This window comes from Saccostrea cucullata, unplaced genomic scaffold (assembly GCF_032062105.1).
Source record: "Saccostrea cucullata isolate Sc308-1 unplaced genomic scaffold, CSIRO_AGI_Scuc_v1 ctg1537, whole genome shotgun sequence".
NCBI classification, from domain to species: Eukaryota; Metazoa; Mollusca; class Bivalvia; order Ostreida; family Ostreidae; genus Saccostrea; species Saccostrea cuccullata.
Window position 1 is genome coordinate 66,886 of NW_026921202.1, and position 9,638 is coordinate 76,523.

Consider the following 9,638-nt stretch of genomic DNA (forward strand, 5'->3'; position numbering starts at 1 on the left):
CGGATCAAGGTATTTCAGTAAATTAGATTTAAAATCAGGCTACTGGCAGGTCGAGATTCGTGAGGAAGACAAGAAAAAGACGGCCTTTACGGTAGGACCATTAGGGTTCTTTGAATTTAACAGGATGCCGATTGGTCTCACCAACGCTCCTGCGACATTCCAAAGACTAATGGAAATGTGTATGGGAGATATGAACCTTAGAGAATGTTTACTTTTTCTAGATGATATTCTATTTTTCTCTAGTACATTTCAGGAACATCTGGTGAGGTTGGAATCAGTTTTTCAGAGATTACATGACTACAAATTGAAATTGAATCCAAAGAAATGTGAATTCTTCAAAAGTCAAGTTCGCTATTTGGGTCATGTGTTTTCTGAGAAAGGGATTATGACTGATCCAGAGATAACATCAGCATTAGAAAATTGGCCTGTTCCATGTAATGTAAGGTCATTAAGATCTTTCTTAGGGTTTACAGGGTATTATCGCAGATTCATTAAAGACTACGCAAGAGTTGTGAAGCCCTTGAATGATCTGCTGATTGGACAACCTACCAACAAAGTGACAAAAAAAAAATACAGAAAGAGAAAGAAGGCTGAGTGGAAATGGGGTGAGTCTGAACAACAATCTTTTGAACTCATAATTCAGAAGCTTACACATCCTCCTATTCTTGCTTTTGCCAATTTCTCTAAGCCATTTATTTTGAACATAAATGCAAGTGTTAATGGTTTAGGGGCAGTTCTATATCAAGAGCAGGATGGTAAGGAGCGTGTTATTGCATATGCGAGTAGGGGTTTACGGCAATCTGTGAAACATTATCCAGCACATAAGCTTGAATTTCTGTGTTTGAAATGGGCTGTTGTGAATAAATATCATGACTATTTGTATGGCAATCATTTTGATGTAAGGACAGACAATAATTCTCTTACGTATGTCACCACAACAGCCAAACTGGACGCAACATCACATCGCTGGTTGGCATCATTGTCATAATATGATTTTAAGATAACGTACAGATCAGGTAAGCTCAACAGAGACGCTGATGGGTTATCAAGAAATCCTCCTAAACAAGAACTGTTTTCAGATGTGGTTAAAGCTATTTCTCAGGCAGCATTGGTAAAGGTAAATCCTCTAGCAGAGAGTTGTGTTATTGGTAAGTCTCTAGAGCCTGACAATGCTGAGAGAGCTGAGGAGACATCACAGAAACTAAGCACTGTTAATTGGGAATTGAAACAAGGTAGCGATTCTGTTATATGTAGGGTCAAGGATCTACTTCGAAGAGGAATCAAACCAACTGGAAAAGAGCTACAAGAGGAATCAAATTCGGTAAAGTTACTCTTAAGGGAGTGGAAGCAACTGGTGATTGAAAGAGGAATCTTGTTTAGTAAAACTACTGTTGCTGGAGAGGAGATACGCCAGTTTGTTTTACCAAGTAAGTATAAAGACAGTGTACTCATAAGGCTTCATGGGGATATGGGTCACCAAGGACGAGACAGGACGTACTGGTTGGTACAACAGAGATTCTACTGGCCAAACATGTATACAGATGTTGTGGAAAAGGTAGAAAACTGTGACAGGTGTGTGAGGTTTAAGACCAAATAAGTACCAAGGACAGGATTGGTTTCCATTTTTACATCAAGACCCATGGAACTGGTTTGTATGGACTTTCTGACTCTCAAGAGGTCTAAAGGTGGGTATGAGAATATACTAGTCATTACTGACCACTTTACGAGGTATGCGGTGGCTGTCCCGACCAGGAACCAATTAGCATCTACTACGGCTAAGGTACTTTACGAACATTTCATCTCCCATTACAGTTTCCCTGAGCGTATGCATTCAGACCAGGGTAGGAGCTTTGAAAGTTCGGTTATCAAGGAACTCTGTAAAATTGCGGGAGTAAAGAAGAGCAGAACAACCCCATACCACCCAATGGGAAATGGGAGAGTTGAAATGTTCAACCAGACATTGCTGAAGATGTTAGGGACGTTAGACAGTGAAAAGAAGCACGATTGGAAAACTTACGTTTTGCCTTTACTCAATGCTTACAATTCAACAAAGCACGAGACAACGGGATTTTCGCCTCATTACCTGATGTTTGGGTGGAACCCTAGATTAGCGATCGATGCATATCTTGGTTTGGAAGATTCCCCACAAACGACAAGAAGTCGGGAGAACTATACACAGAAGCTTAAGAAAAGACTAAACTACGCATAAAAGATGGTCAGAGGTAACATCGGCAGAAACAATGAAAGGTATAAACAGAGTTATGACAGGCAGGTCCGTTTTGAAAAGTTAGAAGTTGGAGATAGAGTTTTGGTGAGAACATTAGTATTTTCTGGGAGATCAAAATTAGCGGATAAGTGGGAGAGAGATCCTTATATGGTAATTGAACAGCCTGTTTCAAAGATCCCTGTCTATAGAGTCAAAAATGAAATTTCTGGTAAAATTAGAACATTACATAGGAACCTTTTATTACCTTTTATGTGCATTACAAAATCTTCCAATTTAGATCAACAATCAGATAACAGGGTCCCGGATGCAGAACCAGAGCAGGAAATAGCAGAATCAGAGACAGAGTCGGAATCGGAGGATGATGAAATTTTGGTAAGGCAGAAAAGAGTTAAACCTAAGCAGTATCTAGTATTTCAGATAGGTCAAGGTCATCCAAGTTGATCTCACCATCAACTAGAGAACCATCGACTAGAGGAAATACAACGCTAAACCGCACAGAGCCATCAACTAAAGAGGCATCAACAAGGGAAAGTACAAGGTTAACCCGCACAGAACCTTCCATTCCAACTAATGTGGTAGCAGAGCCCCGCAGGTCAACCAGAACCAAGAAAGTTCCGGCCCCGCCGCCACCAAAATTAGTTGAGTATAAAACTCAGGCTCAACTCTGACAAAATTCTCAAACCCATAATCTCAACCTCAAGTCACCGCCACCAAATATTTGAGTACATACTCAAGTCAAAAAATTGATTACGTACTCAAATTATTTGAGGTAGATCTTGACCTTTCTCAAGTAGATACTCAAGCAATACAAATGGCTGCTCACAGACGACATAAACGGCGCCGCCGGCGACAAATGCGACATATTCGTAGAATTTCAAAAAGAGTAATACGAGACCGAATGAATCCATAAGAAATATATTCTGAAGATGAGATTTTTGATAGGTATAGGTTTAGACCACCAACTATCCTATATATTTTGGACAAAATCAGTCCAGCAATTATGCATAATACAACGAAGAACAGCGCCTTACCTCCAATCCTGCAGATTCTCACCTGCCTGAGGTTCCTAGCAACGGGGGCGTTTCACAGACTGGTCGGGGAGAGCATTGGCGTGTCTGAAACAACTATTGGAAGATGTTGTCGATCAGTCTGTGATGCTATAGTTCATTTGCTGGCAGATTGTATCACCTTCCCCAAGGGTAACCGTGCCAGAGAAACAAAACAACAATTTTTGAAAATAGCAGGTAAAAAAACCCGCATCTTTCCAATGAAATCAAATTATCAATGTCCTTTTCATTTTTCGTCTGCATTGTACTTTCAGTTTTGTTTTTCAAAGAAAGACAACTCCAATGAACAGACAACTCGTACAAGTTTACTACCTAGGCTTAGGTGCCTGTTATGTGTTCGTACTCTTTAGATTGCATGACAAGTCAAATAATAAGAAATATCTACTCAAATAACTTTAAAATAAGTTTTTTTTTCATATGGACGGCACAGACTTTTATGGTTTGAAAACATTCAACATGTAAGAGATACTTATAGAACTACACAAACGGTTACGGTTTACGTAGTTTCATTCATGTGTCAGAAGAAAAAAAATATATACCTTTTTATTTATTTTTTTTAAGATTCGAAAAAAATGAGTTAGACGTATCATGCATGCTTTGATTTAATTTGATCTTTTCTTATAGGATTTCCAAACGTTTTAAGGTGTGTTGATGGCACATTTATTGGAATTATTGCCCCTAATGACAACTAACCTGATTATGTCAATCGTAAAGGTTTCCATTCGTTGAACGTACAGGTATATTTTTTGCGATGTTTAAAAAAAATGAGCACGGATTTTAGACTTTTTTTAGAGTGAGAATTAATCATTCAAGAAAAGAAATTGTCCAAATCCTACTTGTTAAATAAAGAGAAGGGGGTTCAAAGTCGCTTCATTAATTTTATTACTGTAAAACACAGGGGGGGGGGGGGGGGGGTTGGGGGGGTTGCCCCCATCAATTCTGTGCATGTTGATGTTGTCGATTAATTAACGCACATTTTAAAAATCAAGCAGCCTCAATGTCATCCTTGTACAACTATGTTTCGTTTTATATTAAATTTTTTAAAGGCTGTTTGCGCTGCCAACTTCAGAATTACAAGTATTTGTGCGAAATGGCCTGGCAGCGTTCATGACAGCCGAATATGGCGCGAATCTGCATTGTGTCAGAAATTTGAGAATGGTACAGTACTTGTTTTGCAATCACTTTCCTATCATTTCAAAAACACAAACCAATAAATTATTTGCATTTTTTAGAGTGTGATTCTGTATTACATCTTAATAGGTGAATATAACGGATTTCTACTCGGAGATTCTGGTTATCCGTGTAAAAGGTATCTCATGACACCGTTTCTGAACCCTTCTACTGTCCCACAACAGAGATTCAATGCAGCACTTTGTAAAACAAGGGTACTAGTAGAAGAAACGTTTGGAATTTTGAAGCGCAGATTTTCATGCCTACAAGGGGTACTAAGGTATTTGGCATTTGAAAATAAAAAAAAAAGAATAATTGAAAAAACTTATTTAAAAGAGATCGTTGAACTTAATCAGTATTTTGCATTCAATTATTTCATTTTGTCAGTAGGGACAAAGAATAAATCAACAACCGTTAATTGGAGAAATAATCTGTAATTCATTCTATATCAGGACAGACCCACTTCAAGCTACGAGATACATCGTTGCTTGTGCAATATTGCACAACATTGGAATAGACAGGGGTGATATCGTGGATTGTAGACAAGATGAAGTTCAACTGCTTGGTGGAAACGACAATGCATTACATGTAGTTGGTGATGGATTAAACATGCGCAATCACATAGTAGATACGTATTTCACTTAAGTAAGATATTTTATTACCTATACAAAACTCGCAAAGGGGTACCTGTGCGAAACGAAATACGAACTGAAGCGAAACGAAATCTGCCGAAACGAAACGGAATCAAAACGAAACGAAACAAAATTAACAAAATGTTTCCTTAGTGATGTATATATTTACATGAAGGAACTGCTGAGAGCTGCAAATATGTGCGAGCATACTATGCATGTATAATATTTCAGTATATGTAGTATTTTCTAATTTTTATGTCCTACTCCAGTGGCGGATTTAAGGTGGGAGGGGGGGGGGGCGCGCCCTCCTAAAATTGTCAAAATTAACGTAGATCACAGTTTCGTATAGGAAATGTAAATATGTATACTCGGTAGACCTCATTTTTACCCTACAAAATCTCTAGAATCCAGGAGCTTCCGGGGGCTTTGCCTCCTGGACCCCAACTAGGGCTTTGCCCTGGACCCACTGGGGGCCTCAAGGCGGCCCCAGACCCCTTGCCTACTTTTGGCGCCCCCTCTAACTTCAATTCCTGGATCCGCGCCTGTACTCTCATTTTCAGTCCTTATTCGTCTACATGTACATGTATATGGAAAGGGGGATCCATACCCCAAGTGCTTGTGATTCTGATAGTTTGGTTTGCTTTCGGTAGGTTTCGTTTTGATTTCGATTCGTTAGGCCTTGATTTCGTTTTGTTTCGGAAGATGTGGCGTTTTAATTGTTTCAGTTCATTTTTATTTTGTTTCACATTTTACAGGTACCCTTCGCCAGATAAAATACAAGATTTCATAACACAATACCAAATGCTGTTATGCCTTAAAGATATCTTTTGACAATAATTAACAGATAAATGTTAACGTTATATGTATTAGTATTTATTTTTACCAGTATTATAGGTTTCATGTATTTTTTTTTCTTAAATACAGTCATGTACATTTAATTTTCCAAGAAAATTACACTCGTAATTGAAACAATTAACGTTACAATTCATTACCCAGACTTGAATTGCTTGTATATATAATCGAATTTGGATATCGCTCCTCGAACTGACGGACCAAAAACGCCTTCTTAATTTCAATGAATTCCTTTTCTGCTTGTAGTTTCTGCTTTTCAATTATCAATTTCTTAATTTGGAGCTTAATTTTTTATTATCCAGTTTCATTTTCTCCAAATCTTCTTCTTCATACACATCCTTGATTCCTTTTCTCTTTGGCTTTTTAGAAGAGACTTGATGGCCAGTGGCTGCAGTCTTGGGGGTAGCAGATTCAGAGATGGCAGAAGATGTACAGGCAGAAGATGTACAGGCGGCAGAAGATGTACAGGCAGAAGCCGTGCCGTTGTCAATTTCTGTTAAATTTATACACAGAATTTGAAATTTTTGTGAAATAAGAAGGTTGAGCGAAATTTGAAATAGAAAGCTTCATCTTATTTTTGTTTGTACCATCAGTTGCGTCTGTGTCTATGCCATCCGGCAGTCCGCTTATCTGTGGTCGCCCTTCAAAGGCCTGCATCAGAGCGTCCTCGGAAGCTGTTAAAGAAGAAGGCGCCGGACCCCCACCTGTCTTTGGTCTTCTCAACATGTCAATCTTTTCTTTACCTGGGTCAATACATGTCCTCTTAATTTATTTTAAATATGTCTTCATAAATTTGCATTTATTGAGCAGGCTTAGATAAGACAAATCAGTTACGAAAGCCCATTTTGCTCATTTTCATAGATTAAAAGAATTCGCGAATAAACTCGTAACTTTAACGTTAGAGCGAAACTTTCGTGTTACAACGGGAAACTTTTGCTGTTTAACCAAGACATTTGCATAAGTCTCCACTTTCTTGTTTGTGATCTAGTTTATTCAATACAATGAAGATTAAGGGCTATCTTTATCTTGGACCATCACAAGCAACAATTATAAGTTTTTTTGCAATTGAGTGTCTTTCCTGTTTCTAAATCTCGTTATAACGTGAAAAAAATATTTTTTAACCTACGAAAATGAGCCCAACGAGTATTCGTACATTTTCATTCATCCAGTAAAAAATGTAATTTGCTTCATTCATGCAACAATGTCCATTCCAATTTACTACTTTAACGAAAACAAAAACTTTATAAAAATTGTGTCCATGGTACTACCTTTTATGTATATAACAGTAAACTGTATTTCTCAGTACGTATCATGGGCCGGGGGGGTCCCTTTTTCCAGACTTAACGTTATACTATAGAAATTAATTGAGCAATGAAAGTCAGGTTGCCCCCCCAACGCTCTCCCAAATAGGATTTTCGAGTTTGGATATTCCTTTTTTCCTCTCTCTTTCTCTCCCTTCTCTCTATGCCTACCCCTCCCCAAATTTCAGAAACGATGATACGACACCGTTTCCGTTTTGCATAAACTTGAACCAAAATGATAACTACAATGATAACAATAAACGTTTAGATGAAGTTTTGTACTGACAAAAAACAAATGGAAATCATCAAAACAAATTTAAAATAATCATCAAAAGTCTAAATGAAACCTACGAGAATTAAACGACTAAATCAAAAAAAAAAAGATACCTCTTTGTTTGATGTTGTTAAATTTCTTCTTTACTGTGTCGTTGTCTCTGTCATTTTTGTAGCTTCTACAACACCATCATTTGGACTATCAACCGCCCGAGAGTATTTAGAAAAGTAAGCCATCGGAGAAAACTATGGATAAGTTAACTAGTATTTTAAGTCGGAAGTTTATTGACGTTTAGGACGTAGCAAAAAATATCACTGAATCCGATATCCGATGTAACGAATACTGAGTGAGCATATTGTATAATTTGATTTGTTAAAAATTATTGTTAAATGAATTGTTAATTAATTATATCAATTTCAATGAATTTAATCCTTATAACGAATTTAATCAGTTTCTAAAAATTGTTGAATTCATTATAGCAATTTAAAAATTCTTTGTATAAGCTATTATAAGAATTAAATTCATAATGAAATGGATAGAAAATTCTTATATACTTAGTATACAACGAATCAAATGTGAAATGTTTTCATTCTTGTCAGTTACTGTTCTGCGATCTAAAACGTTTTCTTAAAAAAAAAAGCCGCATCGTATTTTTTTTAACTGTAGATCTAATATACAACTGCACATCATACACAATGGATGTCAAACCGTCACGTTCCAAACAGTATTGGGTCGAAATGAATAGTTACCCCTGTAAAGATTGAAGGGAGATAACTACTAAACTTTATTTACAACAGGTCCGCGTTACAGCGAGTTGGAAAGGAAAAGTTAAGTAAAAACTTAATAAGTTATGATATTTTTTAAGTGTAGGAATATTAAATGTTTTGATTGAATATGCAACAACAACAAAACTTACAAGTTAAGGGTTTCTGCGATGGATTTCCACGTAGATTCTTTCAATTTGCCATGTTTACCCTTCACCCCCGAGCCCTTCATTTTACCGAAGAGGGTCTCTTCATACTTCAAAACCTCTTCTATTAGGAGGATCTCCTCCTCTGGAGTCCAATTGGTGCCCCTTTTCTTAGGATTATTTTGTTCTGTCGGGAGTTTTACTTCGACAGGCTCTATGTTTGTGAATAAAACAGACAAACAAAGCAGACGGCAATACCTGTTTATTACGTAACAAACATTTCATCAAATTTTGTGTACTTCGTATATTTCGTGAGACCGCTTAGATCATTGAAAAAAATTGACTGAGTATGTACTCAGTAGAGTTGAGTACCTAAAAATTCATATTCAACAGAGTACATACTCAACTATGTTGGTAGTGGTGATTTGAGAATGTTCTATGTTGAGGATGGCCTCAACGCTTGAGTAGTGAATTGAGGATGAGTACGGTATAATTTTGGTGGCGGCGGGGCCCGGATAGGTATGGTTCGTGGGTATCTCCCATAGACACACAAGTGTGGTATGTATAACTGGGGAGAACATCACAGGTAATCAGGATACAACTAGAGTTTTACTGTGTATATATAGATTTAATATGTTGTTTTTATGCTATGTTTTTATGCTCATCTTGAACATGTTGAATAGAAATACGATGATTCGCAGCGAGGTTAAGGCCGCCCATAGGAAATATGCCTTAAAATATTACGAAAAAATCAATATAATGTTGATTTTCTTTTTATTATCTTTAGTTTTAATTTAATGGGAATTATTCTAATGCATATATATGTATGGGGTCTCAACCGAGTTCGGCCAAAGCGACTTCACGTACATCAGCTGTTTGTCACGTGACATGTTTGAAATTAGAAAAAATATAAACGGATTCAAAGATCGTAAAAGTTTAACGATATACGGATAGTTTTTCACTATGATATTGATTGTGTTTTCTTTAAGACAAATTTCTTAACCCAAAAAGTGCTGGGAGCAACTTCTCCATGCCCGGGAATTATAAAAAATTTAGCCGACTATTGAAAAACTATGTGAATTTACACTATACGCATTGAAGAAATGTAAAACTACAGAAAAGATCAACAGCGCACAACTTGCTCCCAGCACATTTTAAAATAGTAGGGACAGTAGCTACATGTGTGTAAAATATTATAATTTATA

The 9,638-nt window shown here is 37.0% G+C and overlaps 2 pseudogenes; one reads left to right on the forward strand and one right to left on the reverse strand.

Annotated features, from left to right (window-relative positions):
• Window positions 1–2,212: 2,212 nt before the first annotated feature.
• LOC134259465 (putative nuclease HARBI1) lies at window positions 2,213–5,109 on the forward strand (annotated as a pseudogene).
• Window positions 5,110–6,074: 965 nt separating this feature from the next.
• LOC134259466 (uncharacterized) lies at window positions 6,075–9,323 on the reverse strand (annotated as a pseudogene).
• Window positions 9,324–9,638: the final 315 nt, after the last annotated feature.